This window comes from Lolium rigidum, chromosome 2 (assembly GCF_022539505.1).
Source record: "Lolium rigidum isolate FL_2022 chromosome 2, APGP_CSIRO_Lrig_0.1, whole genome shotgun sequence".
Taxonomy (NCBI): Eukaryota; Viridiplantae; Streptophyta; class Magnoliopsida; order Poales; family Poaceae; genus Lolium; species Lolium rigidum.
The window spans coordinates 211,590,103-211,615,322 of record NC_061509.1 but is presented as its reverse complement, the minus strand read 5'-3'; the positions used below and the strand labels follow the sequence as shown (position 1 = coordinate 211,615,322).

General features: G+C 45.6%; 1 pseudogene; it reads right to left on the bottom strand.

The window, feature by feature from the left end:
* Positions 1-1,536: 1,536 nt before the first annotated feature.
* LOC124690531 lies at positions 1,537-22,977 on the bottom strand (annotated as a pseudogene).
* Between the last annotated feature and the right edge of the window lie 2,243 nt (positions 22,978-25,220).

Genomic DNA, 25,220 nt, shown 5'->3' with positions numbered 1-25,220 from the left:
AGATTCGCTAAAATGTTTCAAATAAAAATAACTTTGAGGTTGATAATTTTATACATTTACCGTTCATCACTCAAGTACGGATGGGTTGATTATTCAGGTAGAGAGGGTTGATAACTTTTAGCCCGAAAAAAGTTTCTCGAAACATATCAACATGGGTGCTAGTTTTGAAGATCTCGTCGAGACGGATTTATTGGTGAAAGCGAATCTTAAATCGGAGTTATCGTTTGTGAGATAAAACATTTTGAATTTTCAAATTTGGAAATGATTTCGCCGACATCGACAGATTCGTCTATTTGTGCATGCATGCGTAACTTTTCCTCAATAGCCTGCACTGAGGTTGATAATTTTATACATTTACCGTCGATCACTCAAGTACGGAGGGGTTGATTATTCGGATAGAGAGGGTTGATAACTTTTAGCCCGAAAAAAGTTTCTCGAAACATATCAACATGGGTGCTAGTTTTGAAGATCTCGTTGAAACGGATTTATTGGTGAAAACAGATCTTAAATCGGAGTTGTCGTTTGTGAGATAAAACATTTTGAATTTACAAATTTGAAAAAGATTCCGCTGACATCAGCAGATTCGTCTATTTGTGCATGCATGCAGAACTTTCCCTCAATAGTCTGCAGCAGGTTGATAATTTTATACATTTACCGTTGATCACTCAAGTACGGATGGGTTGATTATTCAGGTAGAGAGGGTTGATAACTTTTAGCCCGAAAAAAAGTTTCTCGAAACATATCAACATGGGTGCTAGTTTTGAAGATCTCGTCGAGACGGATTTATTGGTGAAAACGGATCTTAAATCGGAGTTGTCGTTTGTGAGATAAAACATTTTGAATTTTCAAATACAGATTTAGAGTTGCTAACACGGCTTTCCCTAATTGGACTATCGGAAACCGATCGCTCACTTTAAACCTGGCGATCGAGCGCCAGCTAGGGCCGCCCTAAGCTAAGTCCGTCTTTAGGTAAACCAAAAGACCTAGGGGAGTAAATGAGGAGAAATTACCACATTACAGACGGTTATGTCTGAAAATTACAAGACGACACATAAGTACATAACTACCACTTCAAGGCATGGTCGTGACAAAACGCACTGGTTTTACTGATTAGCCGTGTTAAACTGTTTTCTGACCGTTTGGGCTCACCTGTTGGGTTTAGGTGGCAGAAACAGAAAGATCGAACCTTACTATAAGAATTTTATAACCTTTGAGGGTAGATTTGCAAAATCACCGACGGGATAAGATTCCCATCTTCTCCCGATCTCCTGTCCGTCACCAGCCTCGCCGTCGCCGTCTCCCCGGTCCCCAGGCGCAGCAGGGACGACATCCCGCCGCCATGCTCCTCCCGCAGAAGTTGCTTCGCTGCCCCTGGCTAGCTCCGCCTCAGCAGCTCGTCGCAGCCACCAGGAGGGCGCTGCTGCACGCCGGAGGGCCGATGGCCGCCGCCCCTGGCCAGCCCCACCTCGGGCGCTCACGGAGGACGCTTCTGCATGTCGCAGCGGCCGCTGGCCGTCGAGGGAGCGAGCGCAACCCTCAGGCTAGCTCCTCCGCGACCAGGGGAAGGAGCTCCTCTCTACGGGATGACCTCAGCGGGCGGAGATGGAGGCGCGGTAGGAGGTGCGCGAGCAGGAAGCCGGCCTTGGCGAGTGATACGTCTCCGACGTATCGATAATTTCTTATGTTCTATGCCATATTATTGATGATACCTACATGTTTTATGCACACTTTATGTCATATTCGTGCATTTTCTGGAACTAACCTATTAACAAGATGCCGAAGTGCCGGTTCTGTTTTCTGCTGTTTTTGGTTTCGGAAATCCTAGTAACGAAATATTCTCGGAATTGGACGAAACGAAGACCCGTGGCCCTATTTTTCCACGGAGCTTCCAGAAGACCGAAGAACACACGAAGTGGGGCCACGAGGTGGCCGGACTATAGGCGGCGCGGCCCAAGCCCCGGCCGCGCCGACCTATAGTGTGGGCCCCTCGTTAGCCCCCCGACTCGCCCTTCCGCCTACTTAAAGCCTCCGTCGCGAAACCCCCGAGGCGAAAAACCACGATACGGAAAACCTTACCGAGACGCCGTCGCCGCCGATCCCATCTCGGGGGATTACGGAGATCTCCTCCGGCACCCTGCCGGAGAGGGATTCATCTCCCGGAGGACTCTACACCGCCATGGTCGCCTCCGGAGTGATGAGTGAGTAGTTCACCCCCGGACTATGGGTCCATAGCAGTAGCTAGATGGTTGTCTTCTCCTCATTGTGCTTCATTGTTGGATCTTGTGAGCTGCCTAACATGATCAAGATCATCTATCCGTAATTCTATATGTTGTGTTTGTCGGGATCCGATGGATAGAGAATACCATGTCATGTTAATTATCAAGTTATTATACATGTGTTGTTTATGATCTTGCATGCTCTCCGTTTCTAGTAGAGGCTCGGCCAAGTTTTTACTTTTAACTCCAAGAGGGAGTACTTATGCTCGATAGTGGGTTCATGCTCGCATTGACACCCGGGGAGTGACGAAACCCCTAAGGTTGTGTTGTGTCTGTTGCCACTAGGGATAAAAAATTGGCGCTATGTCCGAGGATGTAGTTGTTGATTACATTACGCACCATACTTAATGCAATTGTCCGTTGTTTAGCAACTTAATACCGGAGAGGGTTCGGATGATAACTCTGAAGGTGGACTTTTTAGGCATAGATGCGATTGGATGGCGGTCTATGTACTTTGTCGTAATGCCCAATTAAATCTCACTATACTTATCATGTCATGTATGTGCATTGTTATGCCCTCTCTATTTGTCAATTGCTCGACTGTAATTTGTTCACCCAACATGCTTTTATCTTATGGGAGAGACACCTCTAGTGAACTGTGGACCCCGGTCCATTCTTTAATACTGAAATACAAATCTGCTTGCAATACTTGTTTTACTATTTTCTCCGCAAACAATCATCTTCCACACAATACGGTTAATCCTTTGTTACGAGCAAGCCGGTGAGATTGACAACCTCACTTCGTTTCGTTGGGGCAAAGTACTTTGGTTGTGTTGTGCAGGTTCCACGTTGGCGCCGAATCTCCGGTGTTGCGCCGCACTACATCCCGCCGCCATCAACCTTCAACGTGCTTCTTGGCTCCTCCTGGTTCGATAAACCTTGGTTTCTTTCCGAGGGAAAACTTGCTGCCGTGCGCATCATACCTTCCTCTTGGGGTTGCCCAACGAACGTGTGAAATACACGCCATCAAGCTCTTTTTCCGGCGCCGTTGTCGGGGAGATCAAGACACGCTGCAAGGGAGTCTCCACTTCTCAATCTCTTTACTTTGTTTTTGTCTTGCTTTATTTTATTTACTACTTTGTTTGCTGCACTTATATCAAAACACAAAAAAATTAGTTGCTAGCTTTACTTTATTTACTGTCTTGTTTGCTATATCAAAAACACAAAAAAATTAGTTTACTTGCATTTACTTTATCTAGTTTGCTTTATTGTCTTTTACTCAATATTAAAAAATACAAAAAAATATATTTAGTTACTTTTGTTATCATGTCTAGTCCCGTAGTTGTTACTCTATCACCTGAGGAATCAATCTTCACTTTTAAACAAGGAGGTGAGGAGAATTTCAAAGAAGCATGGTCTAGAATTTTTGATTCTTATCGTGAAACTGAACCTCAAATGACTCTAAGTTTGCTCCTTAGTAATTTTTATTTTGGTCTTATGGTTCGCTATAGATATGCTTTGGATACTTTAGTGGGAGGAGATTTCCTCCATTGCAATGAGGATCAAGCTTTTAATGCCATAAAGAAGTTGGTTGCATCACATGATTCAGCTAATAATTTTGATTCAACTCCTTATCGACATTCATAATAGATTAAATACTCTTGAGACAAGTGCATCTCGCTTAAATGAAAATTATGGATACATTCGTAACCGTCTTGATCAAGTTTTAGTGAACTCTGAACTTTCATTATGGGATCCTGCTCGTTAAAATTGTTATCGGTGATCGAACTCTTCATGCCTACCGTGATATTATGTATGAATTTTGCCTTATGCCCGAAAGCATTTATAAATCTTTGAAACTTTGGGGAGTCGATGAAGGAGGAGAAGAGATAACTCTCATTGATAACTCTATTATAATTCCTAAGGGAGTAGCTGCAGGTGTGCATACAACCATTCTTGGAAGAACAATATCCATTGATTATCTTGTTATTGAAACAGAAAAATCATACTTGGGAGATCCTCGTTGAAACTATTGGGAGCAGATCATTGATGTGGGAAAAGGCACTCGAAATTCACCTCTATGTCAGGGGGAAATCATATATTCCCTAAACCAAAGGGAAGGAAAAACAATAAGAAAGGTAAGGGTAAAGCCCAAGGTAAGGTTGACGCACCACCCTTCGATAACACTTGAGAAACACTTTCTGCGCCTAGCTGAAAGGCGTTAAAGAAAAGCGCTTATGGGAGACAACCCATGTTTTTACTACAGTACTTTATTTTATATTTGTGTCTTGGAAGTTGTTTACTACTGTAGCAACCTCTTCTTATCTTAGTTTTATGTTTTGTTGTGCCAAGTAAAGTCTTTGATAGAAAAGTAAGTACTAGATTTGGATTATCGCGCAGTTCCAGATTTCTTTGCTGTCATGAATCTGGGTCTATCTCCCTGTAGGTAGCTCAGAAAATTACGCCAATTTACGAGCATGATCCTCAGATATGTACGCAACTTTCATTCAATTTTAGCATTTTCGTTTGAGCAAGTCTGGTAGCCTAATAAAATCCATCTTTACGGACTGTTCTGTTTTGACAGATTCTGTCTTTTATTTCGCATTGCCTCTTTTGCTATGTTGGATGAATTTCTTTGATCCACTAATATCCAAGTAGCTTTATGCAATGTCCAGAAGTGTTAAGAATGATTGTGTCACCTCTGAACATGTGAATTTTTATTGTGCACTAACCCTCTAATGAGTTGTTTCGAGTTTGGTGTGGAGGAAGTTTTCAAGGATCAAGAGAGGAGTATGATACAATATGATCAAGGAGAGTGAAAGCTCTAAGCTTGGGGATGCCCGGTGGTTCACCCCTGCATATATTAAGAAGACTCAAGCGTTTAAGCTTGGGGATGCCCAAGGCATCCCCTTCTTCATCGACAACATTATCGGGTTCCTCCCCCGAAACTATATTTTTATTCGGCCACATCTTATGTACTTTGCTTGGAGCGTCGGTTTGTTTTTGTTTTTTGTTTTGTTTGAATAAAATGGATCCTAGCATTCACTTTATGGGAGAGATACACGCTCCGCTGTTGCATATGGACAAATATGTCCTTAGGCTCTACTCATAGTATTCATGGCGAAGTTCTTCTTCGTTAAATTGTTATATGGTTGGAATTGGAAAATGATACATGTAGTAACTCTAAAATGTCTTGGATAATTTGATACTTGGCAATTGTTGTGCTCATGATTAAGCTCTTGCATCATATACTTTGCACCCATTAATGAAGAAATACTTAGAGCTTGCTAATTTGGTTTGCATATTTGGTTTCTCTAGAGTCTAGATAACATCTAGTATTGAGTTTTGAACAACAAGGAAGACGGTATGGAGTCTTATAATGTTTACCATATGTCTTTTATGTGAGTTTTGCTGTACCGTTCATCCTTGTGTTTGTTTCAAATAACCTTGCTAGCCTAAACCTTGTATCGAGAGGGAATACTTCTCATGCATCCAAAATCCTTGAGCCAACCACTATGCCATTTGTGTCCACCATACCTACCTACTACATGGTATTTATCCGCCATTCCAAAGTAAATTGCTTGAGTGCTACCTTTAAAATTCCATCATTCACCTTTGCAATATATAGCTCATGGGACAAATAGCTTAAAAACTATTGTGGTATTGAATATGTACTTATGCACTTTATCTCTTATTAAGTTGCTTGTTGAGCGATAACCATGTTTCTGGGGACGCCATCAACTATTCTTTGTTGAATATCATGTGAGTTGCTATGCATGTCCGTCTTGTCCGAAGCAAGAGAGATCTACCACCTTCATGGTTGGAGCATGCATATTGTTAGAGAAGAACTTTGGGCCGCTAACTAAAGCCATGATTCATGGTGGAAGTTTCGGTTTGGACATATATCCTCAATCTCATATGAGAATAATAATTGTTGCCACATGCTTATGCATTAAAGAGGAGTCCATTATCTGTTGTTCATGTTGTCCCGGTATGGATGTCTAAGTTGAGAATAATCAAAAGCGAGAAATCCAAAATGCGAGCTTTCTCCTTAGACCTTTGTACAGGCGACATGGAGGTACCCCATTGTGACACTTGGTCAAAACATGTGCATTGCAAAGATACGGTAGTCCAAGTTAATTAGGACAAGGTGCGGGCACTATTAGTATACTATGCATGAGACTTGCAACTTGTAAGATATAACTTTCATAACTCATATGCTTTATTACTACCGTTGACAAAATTGTTTCATGTTTTCAAAATAAAAGCTCTAGCACAAATATAGCAATCGATGCTTTCCTCTTTGAAGGACCATTCTCTTTACTTTTATGTTGAGTCAGCTCACCTATTTTCTCTCCACCTCAAGAAGCAAACACTTGTGTGAACCTGTTATCACCAGAATTTGACCAAGTCAGAGGTGGGCCGCGATCGAAGATGGGTGTGAAGAAGTATATTGATACGTCTCCAACGTATCGATAATTTCTTGTGTTCCATGCCACATTATTGATGTTATCTACATGTTTTATGCACACTTTATATCATATTCGTGCATTTTCTGGAACTAACCTATTAACAAGATGCCGAAGTGCCGATTCTTGTTTTCTGCTGTTTTTGGTTTCGAAATCCTAGTAAAGAAATATTCTCGGAATTGGACGAAATCAACGCCCGGGGTCCTATTTTGCCACGAAGCTTCCGGAAGACCGAAGAGTCAACGAAGTGGGGCCACGGGGTGCCCAAACCCTAGGGCGGCGCGGCCCGGCCTTGGCCGCGCCGACCTCGTGGTGTGGGGCCCCTGTGCCGCCTCTTGACTTGCCCTTCCGCCTACAAATAGCCTCCGTGACGAAACCCCCGATACCGAGAGCCACGATACGGAAAACATTGCCGAGACGCCGTCGCCGCCGATCCCATCTCGGGGGATCCCGGAGATCGCCTCCGGCACCCTGCCGGAGAGGGGAATCATCTCCCGGAGGACTCTACACCGCCATGGTCGCCTCCGGAGTGATGAGTGAGTAGTCTACCCCTGGACTATGGGTCCATAGCAGTAGCTAGATGGTTGTCTTCTCCCCATTGTGCTATCATTGTCGGATCTTGTGAGCTGCCTATCATGATCAAGATCATCTATATGTAATTCTATATGTTGCGTTTGTTGGGATCCGATGAATAGAGAATACTTGTTATGTTGATTATCAAAGTTATGCTTATGTGTTGTTTATGATCTTGCATGCTCTCCGTTATTAGTAGATGCTCCGGCCAAGTAGATGCTTTTAACTCCAAGAGGGAGTACTTATGCTCGATAGTGGGTTCATGCCTGCATTGACACACGGGACGATGACGAGAAAGTTCTAAGGTTGTGTTGTGCTTGTTGCCACTAGGGATAAAACATTGATGCTATGTCTAAGGATGTAGTTGTTGATTACATTACGCACCATACTTAATGCAATTGTCCGTTGCTTGCAACTTAATACTGGAGGGGTTCGGATGATAACTCTGAAGGTGGACTTTTTAGGCATAGATGCGGTTGGATGGCGGTCTATGTACTTTGTCGTAATGCCCAATTAAATCTCACTATACTCATCATGATATGTATGTGCATTGTCATGCTCTCTTTATTTGTCAATTGCCCAGCTGTAATTTGTTCACCCAACATGCTGTTCGTCTTATGGGAGAGACACCTCTAGTGAACTGTGGACCCCGGTCCAATTCTCTTTACTGAAATACAATCTATCGCAATACTTGTTTCTACTGTTTTCTCTGCAAACAATCATCTTCCACACAATACGGTTAATCCTTTGTTACAGACAAGCCGGTGAGATTGACAACCTCACTGTTTCGTTGGGGCAAAGTAGCTTGGTTGTGTTGTGCCGGTTCCACGTTGGCGCCGGAATCTCTGGTGTTGCGCCGCACTACATCCCGCCGCCATCAACCTTCAACGTGCTTCTTGGCTCCTCCTGGTTCGATAAACCTTGGTTTCTTTCTGAGGGAAAACTTGCTGCTGTGCGCATCATACCTTCCTCTTGGGGTTGCCCAACGAACGTGTGAAATACACGCCATCAAGCTCTTTTTCTGGCGCCGTTGCCGGGGAACTGAAGAAAAGCTACACCACCAAGATTTCTAACTCCCACGTCAACTACGCGCCAGCAACTCTTTTTCTGGCGCCGTTGCCGGGGAGATCAAGACACGCTGCAAGGGGAGTCTCCACTTCTCAATCTCTTTACTTTGTTTTTGTCTTGCTTTATTTTATTTACTACTTTGTTTGCTGCACTTATATCAAAACACAAAAAAATTAGTTGCTAGCTTTACTTTATTTGCTATCTTGTTTGCTATATCGAAAACACAAAAAAATTAGTTTACTTGCATTTACTTTATCTAGTTTGCTTTATTGTCTTGCACTCTATATTAAAAATACAAAAAAAAAAATTTAGTTACTTTTGTTACCATGTCTAGCTCTGAACCTGTTATTTCTTCGCCTGAAGAATTAGTCTTCACTTTTAAACAAGGGGATGAGGAGAGTTTTAAGGATGCTTGGTCTAGAATTTTTACTTCTTATCGTGAAACTGAACCTCAAATGACTCTAAGTTTGCTCCTTAGTAATTTTTATTTTGGTCTTATGGTTCGCTATAGATATGCTTTGGATACTTTAGTGGGAGGAGATTTCCTTCATTGCAATGGGGATCAAGCTTTTAATGCCATAAAGAAGTTGGTTGCATCATATGATTCAGCTAATAACTTTGATTCGATCCTCGCTAGCATATATAGTAGATTAAATACTCCGGAGATAAGTACATCTCGCTTGAATGATAACTATTGCCACGTTCGTAATCGTCTTGAACAAGTCTTAGTGAACTCTAAACTCTCATTGTGGGATCCTTACATGTTAAAATTTTTATCGGTGATCGAACACTCCATGCCTACTTGTGATATTATGTATGAATTTTGCCTTATGCACGAAAGTATTTATAAATCTTTGAAAATTTGGGGAGTTGAGGAAGGAGGAGAAAAGATAACTCTCATTGATAACTCTATTATAATCCCTAAAGGAATAGCCGCAGGTGTGCATACAACTATTTGTGGGAGAACAATATCCATTGATTATCTTGTTGTTGAAACAGGAAAACTCACACTCGGAAGATCCTCGCTTGAAACTATTGGGAGCAGATCATTGATGTTGGAGAAGGCACTTTGAAATTCACCTCTATACCGGGAGAAACTCGTATATTTCCTAAACCAAAGGGAAAGAAAAACAATAAGAAAGGTAAGGGTAAGGCCCAAGGTAATGTTGATGCACCACCCTTCGATAATACTTGATACACACTTTACGCGCCTAGCTGAAAGGCGTTAAAGAAAAGCGCTTATGGGAGACAACCCATGTTTTTACCTACAGTACTTTGTTTTTATTTTGTGTCTTGGAAGTTGTTTACTACTGTAGCAACCTCTCCTTATCTTAGTTTTGAGTTTTGTTGTGCCAAGTTAAGCCGTTGATAGAAAAGTAAGTACTAGATTTGGATTACTGCGCAGTTCCAGATTTCTTTGCTGTCACGAATCTGAGCCCACTGCCCTGCAGGAAGCTCAGAAAATTATGCCAATTTACGTGCATGATCCTCAGATATGTACGCAACTTTCATTCAATTTGAGCATTTTCATTTGAGCAAGTCTGGTGCCATTTTAAAATTCGTCAATACGAACTGTTCTGTTTTGACAGATTCTGCCTTTTATTTCGCATTGCCTCTTTCGCTATGTTGGATGAATTTCTTTGATCCACTAATGTCCAGTAGCATTATGCAATGTCCAGAAGTGTTAAGAATGAGTGTGTCACCTCTGAATATGTCAATTTATATTGTGCACTAACCCTCTAATGAGTTGTTTCGAGTTTGGTGTGGAGGAAGTTTTCAAGGATCAAGAGAGGAGTATGATGCAACATGATCAAGGAGAGTGAAAGCTCTAAGCTTGGGGATGCACCCGGTGGTTCACCCCTGCATATATCAAGAAGACTCAAGCGTCTAAGCTTGGGGATGCCCAAGGCATCCCCTTCTTCATCAACAAATTATCAGGTTCCTCCCCCGAAACTACATTTTTATTCGGCCACATCTTATGTGCTTTTTCTTGGAGCGTCGTTTTGTTTTTGTTTTTGTTTTGTTTGAATAAAATGGATCCTAGCATTCACTTTATGGGAGAGATACACACTCCGCTGTAGCATATGGACAAATATGTCCTTGGTTTCTACTCATAGTATTCATGGCGAAGTTTCTCCTTCGTTAAATTGTTATATGGTTGGAATTGGAAAATGATACATGTAGTAATTGCTATAAATGTTTTGGGTAATGTGATACTTGGCAATTGTTGTGTTCATGTTTAAGCTCTTGCATCATATGCTTTGCACCCATTAATGAAGAAATACATAGAGCATGCTAAAATTTGGTTTGCATATTTGGTTTCTCTAAGGTCTAGATAATTTCTAGTTTTGAGTTTGAACAACAAGGAAGACGGTATAGAGTATTATAATGCTTTCAATATGTCTTTTATGTGAGTTTTGCTGTACTAGTTCATCCTTGTGTTTGCCTCAAATAACCTTGCTAGCCTAAACCTTGTATCGAGAGGGAATACTTCTCATGCATCCAAAATACTTGAGCCAACCACTATGCCATTTGTGTCCACCATACCTACCTACTACATGGTATTTTCCAGCCATTCCAAAGTAAATTGCTTGAGTGCTACCTTTAAAATTCCATCATTCACCTTTGCAATATATAGCTCATGGGACAAATAGCTTAAAAACTATTGTAGTATTGAATATGTAATTATGCACTTTATCTCTTATTAAGTTGCTTGTTGTGCGATAACCATGTTTACTGGGGAACGCCATCAACTCATTGTTGAAATTCATGTGAGTTGCTATGCATGTTCGTCTTGTCTGAAGTAAGGGCGATCTACACTGAGTTGAATGGTTTGAGCATGCATATTGTGAGAGAAGAACATTGGGCCGCTAACTAAAGCCATGTTCCATGGTGGAAGTTTCAGTTTTGGACAAACATCCTCAAATCTCTAATGAGAAAAGAATTAATTGTTGTTGAATGCTTAAAGCATTAAAAGAGGAGTCCATTATCTGTTGTCTATGTTGTCCCGGTATGGATGTCTAAGTTGAGAATAATCAAAAGCGAGAAATCCAAATGCGAGCTTTCTCCTTAGACCTTTGTACAGGCGGCATAGAGGTACCCCTTTGTGATACTTGGTTAAAGCATATGTATTGCGGTGATAATCCAGGTAGTCCAAGCTAATTAGGACAAGGTGCGAGCACTATTAGTACACTATGCATGAGGCTTGCAACTTATAAGATATAATTTACATGATGCATATGCTTTATTACTACCGTTGACAAAATTGTTTCATGTTTTCAAAATCAAAGCTCTAGCACAAATATAGCAATCGATGCTTTTCCTCTATGAGGACCATTCTCTTTACTTTTATGTTGAGTCAGTTCACCTATTTCTCTCCACCTCAAGAAGCAAACACTTGTGTGAACTGTGCATTGACTCCTACATACTTGCTTATTGCACTTATTATATTACTCTATGTTGACAATATCCATGAGATATACATGTTACAAGTTGAAAGCAACTGCTGAAACTTAATCTTCTTTTGTGTTGCTTCAATACCTTTACTTCGAATTATTGCTTTATGAGTTAACTCTTATGCAAGACTTATTGATGCTTGTCTTGAAATGCTATTCATGAAAAGTCTTTGCTTTATGATTCACTTGTTTACTCATGTCATACACATTGTTTTGATCGCTGCATTCTCTACATATGCCTTACAAATAGTATGATCAAGTTTATGATGGCATGTCACTCCAGAAATTATCTTTGTTATCGTTTTACCCGCTCGGGACGAGCGGAACTAAGCTTAGGGATGCTGATACGTCTCCAACGTATCGATAATTTCTTGTGTTCCATGCCACATTATTGATGTTATCTACATGTTTTATGCACACTTTATATCATATTCGTGCATTTTACGGAACTAACCTATTAACAAGATGCCGAAGTGCCGATTCTTTGTTTTCTAGCTGTTTTTGGTTTCAGAAATCCTAGTAAAGAAATATTCTCGGAATTGGACGAAATCAACGCCCAGGGTCCTATTTTGCCACGAAGCTTCCAGAAGACCGAAGAGTCAACGAAGTGGGGCCACAGGGTGCCCAAACCCTAGGGCGGCGCGGCCCAGGCCTTGGCCGCGCCGACCTGTGGTGTGGGGCCCCTGTGCCGCCTCTTGACTTGCCCTTCCGCCTACAAATAGCCTCCGTGACGAAACCCCCAGTACCGAGAGCCACGATACGGAAAACATTACTGAGACGCCGTCGCCGCCGATCCCATCTCGGGGGATCCTGGAGATCGCCTCCGGCACCCTGCCGGAGAGGGGAATCATCTCCCGGAGGACTCTACACCGCCATGGTCGCCTCCGGAGTGATGAGTGAGTAGTCTACCCCTGGACTATGGGTCCATAGCAGTAGCTAGATGGTTGTCTTCTCCCCATTGTGCTATCATTGTCGGATCTTGTGAGCTGCCTATCATGATCAAGATCATCTATATGTAATTCTATATGTTGCGTTTGTTGGGATCCGATGAATAGAGAATACTTGTTATGTTGATTATCAAAGTTATGCTTATGTGTTGTTTATGATCTTGCATGCTCTCCGTTATTAGTAGATGCTCTGGCCAAGTAGATGCTTTTAACTCCAAGAGGGAGTACTTATGCTCGATAGTGGGTTCATGCCTGCATTGACACCGGGACGAGTGACGAGAAAGTTCTAAGGTTGTGTTGTCTTGTTGCCACTAGGGATAAAACATTGATGCTATGTCTAAGGATGTAGTTGTTGATTACATTACGCACCATACTTAATGCAATTGTCTGTTGCTTGCAACTTAATGCTGGAAGGGGTTCGGATGATAACCTGAAGGTGGACTTTTTAGGCATAGATGCAGTTGGATGGCGGTCTATGTACTTTGTCGTAATGCCCAATTAAATCTCACTATACTCATCATGATATGTATGTGCATTGTCATGCTCTCTTTATTTGTCAATTGCCCAACTGTAATTTGTTCACCCAACATGCTGTTCGTCTTATGGGAGAGACACCTCTAGTGAGCTGTGGACCCCGGTCCAATTCTCTTTCTGAAATACAATCTACTTGCAATACTTGTTTCTACTGTTTTCTCTGCAAACAATCATCTTCCACACAATACGGTTAATCCTTTGTTACGACAAGCCGGTGAGATTGACAACCTCATCTGTTTCGTTGGGGCAAAGTAGCTTGGTTGTGTTGTGCGGGTTCCACGTTGGCGCCGGAATCTCCGGTGTTGCGCCGCACTACATCCCGCCGCCATCAACCTTCAACGTGCTTCTTGGCTCCTCCTGGTTCGATAAACCTTGGTTTCTTTCTGAGGGAAAACTTGCTGCTGTGCGCATCATACCTTCCTCTTGGGGTTGCCCAACGAACGTGTGAAATACACGCCATCATATATATAGAAGAAGTATGTGGATCGGCCTTTTTACCAAGTTGGGCTTAGTTGCCCGTGTATCTGTAACGTATTAGATCGTATCTTAGTTTAGAGATAGAATCTTATTCGTGTACGGTTTGGTGCACGCCCGCATTAGAGAGTCCATCTGGACTATAAATATGTATCTAGGGTTTATGGAATAAACAACAACTCACGTTCAACCCCAAAACAAACCAATCTCGGCGCATCGCCAACTCCTTCGGCTCGAGGGATTCTAGCGGGTAAGCGGCATGCTGCCTAGATCGCATCTTGCGATCTAGGCAGCACTAGCTCACGTTGTTCATGCGTTGCTCGTATCGAAGCGCTTTTGATGGCGAGCAACGTAGTTATCATTAGATGTGTTAGGGTTAGCATTGTTCTTCGTTTAAGCATGCTTACGTAGTGCAACCCTTGCATGTCTAGCCGCCCTCACGCCTATCTTAGGTGTGGGGGCGGCACCCCGCTTGATCATTATTTAGTAGATCGATCCGTTACGATTGCTCCTTGTTCTACAAGGATTAGTTTAATATACTGCAATAGTTAGGCCTTACAAAGGGGGGGAGGATCCAGTGGCACGTAGGGTGGCGTTCGCAAGTCCTAAACGGGATGTTCCGGGGATCAACTTCATGTTGGTTTTTTGGCCTTGTTTAGGATCGGTTTACGAGCACCGTGCGTGGCCGCGAGGCCCAACCTGGAGTAGGATGATCCGATTATGCGGTGAAAACCCTAAATCGTCGTAGATCTCATTAGCTCTATTTTGATCAAGCAGGACCACCAAGTATTCGTGCACCCCGTACGAATCATGGGTGGATCGGCTCTTTGAGCCGATTCACGGGATAACTGAGAGCCGATCGAGGCTCGTATTTAATGTTTACATGTATGCCTGCGAGAAACTAAGCGAGGCATCCCCATCACCTTCACGACCGGGTATAGGTCGGGTGGCACGCCCTTGCACTTCGCAACGCCGCGTGTGACCGAGAAGAGCATTGCGGGCCGTCGCTCGGAGGGGTCTCGGCCAGCCGCGGCTCTAGGCTCTTCCCGGCTCTACGGTGTTGACAAGGCCGCTGCCCGCCGGTGGGTTTTGGCAGATCAACACATTCGGCACGCCGGTGGGACAATCGTCTACATCAACCACATCGCCATCTACATCTGAGATGGCGGACGGCACGCCCGATCACCTACGGGGATGCGCTGACGACCTCAAGAAGCAATACAACGAGATCAAGGCTACCCTCGAAGCCGACCTCATCGGCTCTTTTCGGAGAACCCGTTCCGGTGGCATCGGATGGAAGGGGTTCTCACCGCAGGTGCGCTCGATGGGATAGACCTCTCTACCCCGTCGGAGGAACGCACCGAGGGTGCGCGGCGAGGAGATCAACTATCCGGTGGCTCACTCACTACACCGCCACTGCGAGAACTTGGTCAACGTGTTGGAGCGTGTCGCTCGCGCGTGATCCGAGGAGATCATGAGCCACCGGTACTCGCCGTCGGGACCAGCTCTCGGGGCTCATCAAGGAGAGTTGCCATTCCGGTCCGTCCACCGCTGCCATATGCGTTGGCGGCACCTGCTGAAGTGCCGACTACACCGGCATTCCTCGTCTACGAGGATTGGTGGCGACCCTAGTGACTACCGAGTTCTTAATGGAGGCGCCTAAGGAGATCCCTCATGGATACGCGTGCATGTACGTGCCGGATTGTGGTGGCTGGGCACTCACAAACCAGGCCACAACATCGGGGACTCCGGCGAAGACAAGAGGAACGTCGGCGACGAGAGCGGACGTGGCTAACTAAATACGCCACGCCGACGAAACTCCCGAGCCCGGCTCCCGCGGATGGCTCGAAGCTGGAAAAGCAAACATGGCAGGCCAAGTACGCCACCCGGCGAATCTTCGAGTGCAACTCCTACGGCCAGCACGGCGGATCAGATCGGTACCATGCGAGAGACCAATTCGGCATGATGCCGAAAAGAAGAGGCGATCGGCTATTCCAAGCCGTACCCCGACGATTACGAGATGATCCCGCTGCCACCTAAATATCGGCTCCACGACTTCTCCAAATTCGGTGGATCGGATGGCTCCGGCTCCATCGAGCACGTCGGCCGATATTTGGCTCAACTAGGACCGGCTTCGGTGTCGGATCAGCTACGCGTGAGGCTATTTTCACGGTCCCTCACGGGATCGGCCTTTGGATGGTACACCTCTTTGCCGGCAAACTCCATCCGAGTCTTGGAAGCAATTGGAAGAACAGTTCCATATGCAATACCATTCGAAGCTTCCGAGTACGGCATTGCCGATCTAGCACAACTACGTCGAAGCGCGGGAAACGGTGACGAGAATACATCCAGCGCTTCGGGAATCTTAGGAACCGATGTTATTCGGTTCGTATAAGCTGAAAAGGAAGCGATCGAGTTGGCGATAGCTGAGGCCTTGCAACACAGCTCAAGGACATGGCCTCCCAAGCAGATTATCCCTCGGCTGGCGCACATGGTTCGAAACTATCGGCATATGAACAGCGCCACCCCGACCTGTACCAAGACAAGTTCAAGCGTGCGATAGTTATGGTCGATACGAGAGGAAGATGAAGTGCTGCGGGAGACCAAGAAATAGCGATGGCTGAGTGGACTCGGGGAGGAACCCCGTGGCTCGCAAATGGGTAAAGCCACCGGGGCCGCCCAGGGGATTTGATTTTGACGTGACCAAGACTGAACAAATCTTCGACCTCCTGCTCAAGGAGAAACAGTTGACGATTCCTGAAGGTCTCAAGTTCCCCACGGCGAAAGAGCTAAACGGAAAGTCGTACTGCAAATTCCACAACTCGCTTTCCCATGCCACCAACGACTGCCGGGTGTGGCGTCAGCACATCCAAGCGGCGATAGAGAAGGGGCGGCTAATTTTCAACCAGTACGCCATGAAGGTCGACACCCAACCCTTCCCCGCCGTTAACATGGTAGAAATTACCTACCCCGAAGATTGCCAGCCGGGTCCCTCGTTCAGCATCAACATGGTAGGACCTTGAAACCACTGCGGCAAAGATGGAGATGAGGGCAGCTGCTCTCATAGCAAGGATACGAGAGGAGGCCGCTCCACGCGATCGGCTCCGTCATGATGGCAAGCGCTATGTCACCGAGGGGAGGTGAAGAATATAAGATATCAGCGACCCCTCTCTGATCACCTCCTCAACAAGTATGTGAGTCAGTATGACCAACGCCGACGGCACAATTACGATGATAGAGGAGATCGTCTGGCTAGAGAAGCCAGAAGACATCGTCGGCAGAATCGCGATGAGGAGGAGCACGAGCGCTGTGCCACGGAAGCATCAAGGGGGCAAGATGACAATGCCAGACATTGGGACTGCCCCTTCTTCAGACACTGCTGGGATTCAGGAATGAGCCGATTGCCCACAATCGGCAATTGCCCAGAATGCAACAAGAAGAAGAAGGAGGCAGCCAACGTGTCCGTGTTCGAGCGCCTAGGGCCTCTCCCGCCACAAAGCAAACGCGCTGAGTCACCTCGTTGGGCAGATCTTGAGGATTCGGAAGACGAGGGAGAAGTGGAAGAAGATAGGTACCACCGGCCAAGGTGGTGCCCGACGGACTCAGCCGTTCCCAAAAGCGCGAGGTTCGGCGATTGCGCGGCCCGGAGGAAGCCGAAAGGTTGTACCCGCATACGCTAAGGAAGGCACGGCCTGATCCGGCTGCAAAGGTTCAGCGAACCCTGGATGAAGAGGGTCGTCCACGGAAAATGGAGTGGCGCCCCAAACGGAGGAAAGCCGATGATGAGACATCGGTCGGCACAAACATGGTACTCGTCTTGCCGACGAGCTTAGCGCTCCACGACTCTACGGAGCACTCAAGGTGGACGACGGCAAGCGCATCAAGTCGAGAGGTCGGGTTGGTTTTATCCAGCCTAACCAAGTAGCAAGATCAAACCAATGAGCAAACCAGGAGAGGCTGATCCTTGTGATCGGCCCCAAAAATTTACGAAGGGAACTTACAAAACCTTCAACGAGCAAGCAACGTGGAGGCCGATTCCAGCAATCGGCCAAAATTATCCTCACCCACCATTCTGCCTAGATTCAACATGTTATCCAATACAGCCGATACCATCAATTCTCTTGATAGAATCGGCTCGGGGGGCACCCAGGTAGATAAAATACGAGGATATGCAACGGAAGCATCTCATCTCCTGGTGATGGGTATTGGAATATGGGGGCCGATGCACAGGTCGGCCGTAAAAAACAAAAAGGGGCGAAAATTCGAAAATTTTCGAGCACAGCCGATGCAGCAGGCATCGACTTAAGGACCTGAAAGCCGATGCATGGCCATCGACTCAAGAGGAGTAATCGAGTACGATCGGAGGGTCAATGGAGCACAAAGGGAAATTTTTTATGAAGGAACTCCTCGCAGTTTGGAAGCTCGGATCCTCTCTTCAAGAACAATGGCGGGAGCGGCATGGGCGTGCGGATCAGGTCAAGGATGGATTGCATCGGGTCCACCAAAGGAAAGGAGCCTATCCGGCCGGCGAGGACCGAAGAAACTCGGAGGGCAGCTCACCTTGAGGGCTCTCGCTTTGGGAAGCCGATTTATGTTTAAATCGGCTAGCTCGGCATAAGGAGCTCCCTCAGACATGATCGAGCCCAGGTCCATACAGCTCTGTTTTGCCTCGGCTAAGACTCGGGGGGCAACAAGCCTGGAAGATGCCCTGTTTTTAAGAGCCGATTAGGGTCACCTCGGCTGCGGCTACATCATGGTCGTCTCAGGGAGGAACTGGGAAGGAAAAGCCGTCGTCTAGTACAGGGCTTGGACTGTGCTGTTGCTGCAAGAAAAGGGAAGAAGTCCGACGCGTTGCTATCGGTCTTAGCGTGACAAACGGAAGGAATGAAATTGGAGCGATTAAAGGATGAATGGAAAGAACAATTTCATTAATTCCAAGGAGCGGCTTTACAAAAAAGAGCCGATGGCTCTCAAAAGAGGGATCTGGTGCCTAGTGCACTGCTACTACTAGTCGTCGCTTGTCCTCGTCATCGCCGCCGTCGACGTCGTCGGCGCTGCTCCCGGGGAGCCCCTCGTCGCTGCTGCCCCGGCCCTTGGCCGGAGCCTCTTCCTCCTCGTCATCATCATCATCCTCGCTGTCCGCCCAGGAGCGGAAGCGCTTGGTCGGCGGATACCCGATGGAGGAGGAGGAGTCATCCTCCTCCTCTTCTTCTTCGTCATCATCTTCGTCCTCGCTGTCCGCCCACATGCGGGGGCGCTTCTTCGGCGGGAGCTGGACGGAGGGGGAGGCCTTGGCCTTCGCTGCTTCTCCTTCTTTCTCCTCCTTGTCGGAGGAGAAGGGATTCACTGCGGGGTGGAGGCTGTCCTCGTTTCTCTCCTTCGGCGGAGATTGGGGGAAGAGTTTTGAGAAGGAAGAGGAAGAGGAAGACATTGCTACAGGAGGAGAGGGTTTTTTGGTGCCGATAGCTGGGATGGAATAGAGGATAGAGAGAGCTAACCAGTCGGCACGGTTAAATAATGAGAAATCTGGTGAAGGTTTAATGCCATTACCGCTTCCAAGGGATCGATGCTAAAGCTGTCGAATTTTTAGAGAAGGCGAGAAGACAGGGCATAATGATGACGGATCGTCGTAACGGCTCGCTCTGCCACGACATGACCCTTCGAAGGGAAAGCATAATGATTTTGGAAATGTTATTTCCAAAACCAGGGGGGCATGTGTTATCACCAGAATTTGACCAAGTCAGAGGTGGGCCGCGATCGAAGATGGGTGTGAAGAAGTATATATAGAAGAAGTATGTGGATCGGCCTTTTTACCAAGTTGGGCTTAGTTGCCCGTGTATCTGTAACGTATTAGATCGTATCTTAGTTTAGAGATAGAATCTTATTCGTGCACGGTTTGGTGCACGCCCGCATTAGAGAGTCCGCTGGACTATAAATATGTATCTAGGGTTTATGGAATAAACAACAACTCACGTTCAACCCCAAAACAAACCAATCTCGGCGCATCGCCAACTCCTTCGTCTCGAGGGTTTCTATCGGGTAGCGACATGCTGCCTAGATCGCATCTTGCGATCTAGGCAAGCCTAAGCCCACGTTGTTCATGCGTTGCTCGTACTTGAAGCGCTTTTGATGGCGAGCAACGTAGTTATCATTAGATGTGTTAGGGTTAGCATTGTTCTTCGTTTAAGCATGCTTACGTAGTGCAACCCTTGCATGTCTAGCCGCCCTCACGCCTATCTTAGGTGTGGGGGCGGCACCCCGCTTGATCATTATTTAGTAGATCTGATCCGTTACGATTGCTCCTTGTTCTACAAGGATTAGTTTAATATCTGCAATAGTTAGGCCTTACAAAGGGGGAGGATCCGATGGCACGTAGGGTGGCGTTCGCAAGTCCTAAACGGGATGTTCCAGGGATCAACTTCATGTTGGTTTTTGGCCTTGTTTAGGATCGGTTTACGAGCACCGTGCGTGGCCGCGAGGCCCAACCTGGAGTAGGATGATCCGATTATGCGGTGAAAACCCTAAATCGTCGTAGATCTCATTAGCTCTATTTTGATCAAGCGGGACCACCAAGTATTCGTGCACCCGTACGAATCATGGGTGGATCGGCTCTTTGAGCCGATTCACGGGATAACCTCGAGAGCCGATCGAGGCTCGTATTTAATGTTTACATGTATGCCCTGCGGGGAAACTAAGCGAGGCATCCCCATCACCTTCTCCGACCGGGTATAGGTCAGGTGGCACGCCCTTGCACTTCGCAACGCCGCGTGTGACCGGAAGAGCATTGCGGGCCGTCGCTCGGAGGGGTCTCAGCCAGCCGCAGCTCTAGGCTCTTCCCGGCTCTACGGTGTTGACAAGGCCGCTGCCCGCCGGTGGGTTTTGGCAGTCAACAGAACCGTGCATTGATTCTTACATACTTGCATATTGTACTTGTTATATTACTCTATGTTGACAATTATCCATGAGATATACATGTTACAAGTTGAAAGCAACCGCTGAAACTTAATCTTCCTCTGTGTTGCTTCAATACCTTTACTTTGATTTATTGCTTTATGAGTTAACTCTTATGCAAGACTTATTAATACTTGTCTTGAAGTACTATTCATGAAAAGTCTTTGCTATATGATTCACCTATTTACTCATGTCATCACCATTGTTTTGATCGCTGCATCCACTACATATGTTTACAAATAGTATGATCAAGGTTATGATGGCATATCACTTCAGAAATTATCTTTGTTATCGTTTTACCTGCTCGGGACGAGCAAGAACTAAGCTTGGGGATGCTTGATACGTCTCCGACGTATCGATAATTTCTTATGTTCTATGCCATATTATTGATGATACCTACATGTTTTATGCACACTTTATGTCATATTCGTGCATTTTCTGGAACTAACCTATTAACAAGATGCCGAAGTGCCAGTTCCTGTTTCTGCTGTTTTTGGTTTCAGAAATCCTAGTAACGAAATATTCTCGGAATTGGACGAAACGAAGACCCAGGGACATATTTTTCCACGGAGCTTCCAGAAGACCGAAGAACACACGAAGTGGGGCCACGAGGTGGCCAGACTATAGGGCGGCGCGGCCCAAGCCCTGGCCGCGCCGACCTATAGTGTGGGCCCCTCGTTAGCCCCCGACTCCGCCCTTCCGCCTACTTAAAGCCTCCGTCGCGAAACCCCCGAGGCGAAAAACCACGATACGGAAAACCTTACCGAGACGCCGTCGCCGCCGATCCCATCTCGGGGGATTACGGAGATCTCCTCCGGCACCCTGCCGGAGAGGGGATTCATCTCCCGGAGGACTCTACACCGCCATGGTCGCCTCCGGAGTGATGAGTGAGTAGTTCACCCCTGGACTATGGGTCCATAGCAGTAGCTAGATGGTTGTCTTCTCCTCATTGTGCTTCATTGTTGGATCTTGTGAGCTGCCTAACATGATCAAGATCATCTATCTGTAATTCTATATGTTGTGTTTGTCGGGATCCGATGGATAGAGAATACCATGTCATGTTAATTATCAAGTTATTATACATGTGTTGTTTATGATCTTGCATGCTCTCCGTTTCTAGTAGAGGCTCTGGCCAAGTTTTTACTTTTAACTCCAAGAGGGAGTACTTATGCTCGATAGTGGGTTCATGCTTGCATTGACACTTGGGGGAGTGACAGAAACCCCTAAGGTTGTGTTGTGCTGTTGCCACTAGGGATAAAACATTGGCGCTATGTCCGAGGATGTAGTTGTTGATTACATTACGCACCATACTTAATGCAATTGTCTGTTGTTTAGCAACTTAATACTGGAGGGGGTTCGGATGATACCCTGAAGGTGGACTTTTTAGGCATAGATGCAGTTGGATGGCGGTCTATGTACTTTGTCGTAATGCCCAATTAAATCTCACTATACTTATCATGTCATGTATGTGCATTGTTATGCCCTCTCTATTTGTCAATTGCCCGACTGTAATTTGTTCACCCAACATGCTTTTATCTTATGGGAGAGACACCTCTAGTGAACTGTGGACCCCGGTCCATTCTTTAATACTTGAAATACAAATCTGCTGCAATACTTGTTTTACTATTTTCTCTGCAAACAATCATCTTCCACACAATACGGTTAATCCTTTGTTACAGCAAGCCGGTGAGATTGACAACCTCACTCGTTTCGTTGGGGCAAAGTACTTTGGTTGTGTTGTGCAGGTTCCACGTTGGCGCCGGAATCTCCGGTGTTGCGCCGCACTACATCCCGCCGCCATCAACCTTCAACGTGCTTCTTGGCTCCTCCTGGTTCGATAAACCTTGGTTTCTTTCTGAGGGAAAACTTGCTGCTGTGCGCATCATACCTTCCTCTTGGGGTTGCCCAACGAACGTGTGAAATACACGCCATCAGCGAGCTAGACGAACTGCTCAAGAAAGTAGTAGACGCCCTCGCCGCCTTAGGCGTGGAGTACGAGGGGCTGCGGTCGACGCTAAGGGTGTTGACGTCATGCACGAACTTGCCGAGGCGGAAGGCCTTGCGCTTGAGGCCGACGCTGGACTCGAAGGACTTGAGCTGCGCGGAGGTGGCCCGGGTCAGCGGCGGCCACACGGCGAGCGCGAGGCACGCGGCATAACGCGAGATCTTGAGCAGCTTGTCGACCATCGTGGCGGGTCAGGTAGGCCTCAAGGTGGACGAGGAAGTCCCGGGGATGCGCGTGTGTGGCGGCGGCGGCCTTGCGAGTCTGAGGGTCGGAGACGGAGGCCATGGCGGGGCGGGCGCCGGGGGCGGAGCAACCGCTGTCGATCGGGGCGCATCAACTTGATTGCTTTTAGACAATAAAGCCCTAGGGTTTTGAGTAAAAATGGCAGACCATCATTGCCACGTACACCGACATGTGGGTCCGAACGGTCAGAAAATGGTTTAACACGGCTAATTAGTAAAATCAGTGCTTTTTTATCACGACCATGCCCCTGAAGAGATAGTTATGTGTCACCTTGCCCAGTATTGATAATTTTCAGACATAGTACCTCCGTCCCAAGGAATAAGGCACGCACGTATTCCAAGACGAAGTTTGACCATAAAAATTGAGCAACAAAATCTTGGTTATATTATGTGTAATTAGTATCGTTGGATTTGTATTGAAAAACACTTTCTAATGATGTTAATTTTATACAAAAAATCTTTATATATTTGAATTAATACTGAGTCAAACGAAAAGCGTGTAAAATGAGGACGCCTTATTCCTTGAATCGAAGGTAGTAATCATCTGTAATGTGGTAGTTTCTGGCTCGTTTTTCTCGCATCGATCAGCTGGTGAGATGACATGTGAAAGAAATGTGGTACAGAGAGGTTATCTTGATCGAAATGGGGAACAGGTAGTGCAGGTCACCACTGACGGGTAGTTCGACGACCTATCAGTTTTTATTGTACTATGTAGTCCTTTTTGGGATAAACCCATTTGTTCATATACACTAGTATAAAACGAATTTTTGTTTGGAGCTGTCCGAGCATTAATCTCGGGACTAATGTAAGCATTAGTTCCAGTTCAAACGGCTAAAACGTCGCATGGTTTTAGTCTCGGTTCGAATGAGAATTTTAATTTCGGTTGGAGATACCAACCGGAACTAAAAAAGGTTGCGGCAGCTGTCTGTGCGCTCCAACCAAGACTAAAGACTTCCTAGGATTTTTTCCTCCACAGGGCGCGTGCACACACCGATCGTCTTTTTAGCTTTGTAAAATGCAAAATAAGATAATAGAAAATTCAAAATTTTAAATCCTTTTACATGTTGGTAGGTTAAGTGATCTAGTTATTATGAAAATTAACAAACATGAATTTCAGCTTATTTTGCAAAAATCTATATTTTCGGCAAGATGGCAATAACTTTTGCATATGAACTCAAACAAATATTTAATATATTAAAATCTATCGACGCGAAAAGTTACATCCGATTTTACCGAGCTATGGTTGGTTTCCATCTTTTTAGATTCTTAAACTTCCAAAAGGAAATATGATTTCTTTTTAGATTTTAGGTTTTGCAAAAAATATGAAAATATTAAAAAATATTGTATTGTTATTTATTTATTCAAGATTATTATTAGTTCATTACCTTTTTATTAAAATAATTATTTAGAATTCAAATAATATAGAAGTGTGACCAAAAGATTAATAGGATCAATATGATAGCAATATAAATAACGTTTGCACAAAGTATTTGGAAGCGGGTATGGAATAAACTTAGAAGCTCAAGTAGTTTGAGAATGGGTGACAGAACGGAAGTTTGACCACGAGTAAGTAATTTGACTAGAGATAATGTAGTTAGAGACTAAACTGGTCAAATAACTCAAATAATAGAATTTTTTTAAAAAATAGGTAAAAAGAGGGAGTGGAAAAAAGAGAAAACCAAAATGAATGAAAAAAAATACACAAAGGCTTTAGTCCCGGTTGGTGCTACAAATCGCGACTAAAGATCCTCCGAAACTAAAAACCCTTACCAACCGAAACTAAATAGCCATTTTCTACTAGTTATAGCTTACCCTCTAGAATTTTCTATATGCAAGACCAGTGCCCTCTTGTTAGGTCTTTCGTTAGACTCGTACATTGTATAAGCCTCTTTAAAGATACATAACACTACGGGAACAACGCCGTCTGCCGACGGCCCCGCACCGTCGGCGCAACCGTTTCAACCGTCGGCACATGACGGTCGGCACATGACGGTCGGGGCAGCTCCCATTACCGTCGGCACAGTAAACCACCGTCGGCACACGCTGCACCGACGGCTGGGACGGTGGCCGTCGGCCGTGCCACCGTCGGCACGGGCCGTTGCTCGTCCGCCACGGCGTGACGGCGCTGGCGAAGGCCGTTAGGCTGTGCCGACGGTGAAGTAGCCCAGCTTTTCCCAGAAAAATCGGCGCGAAAACAAAAAACATTTGAAACTGCGGAAAAAACGCGCGCTGGGCCAGCTGTGCCGACGGTGTCACCGTCGGCACAGACCCTGCAATTTGGCACAG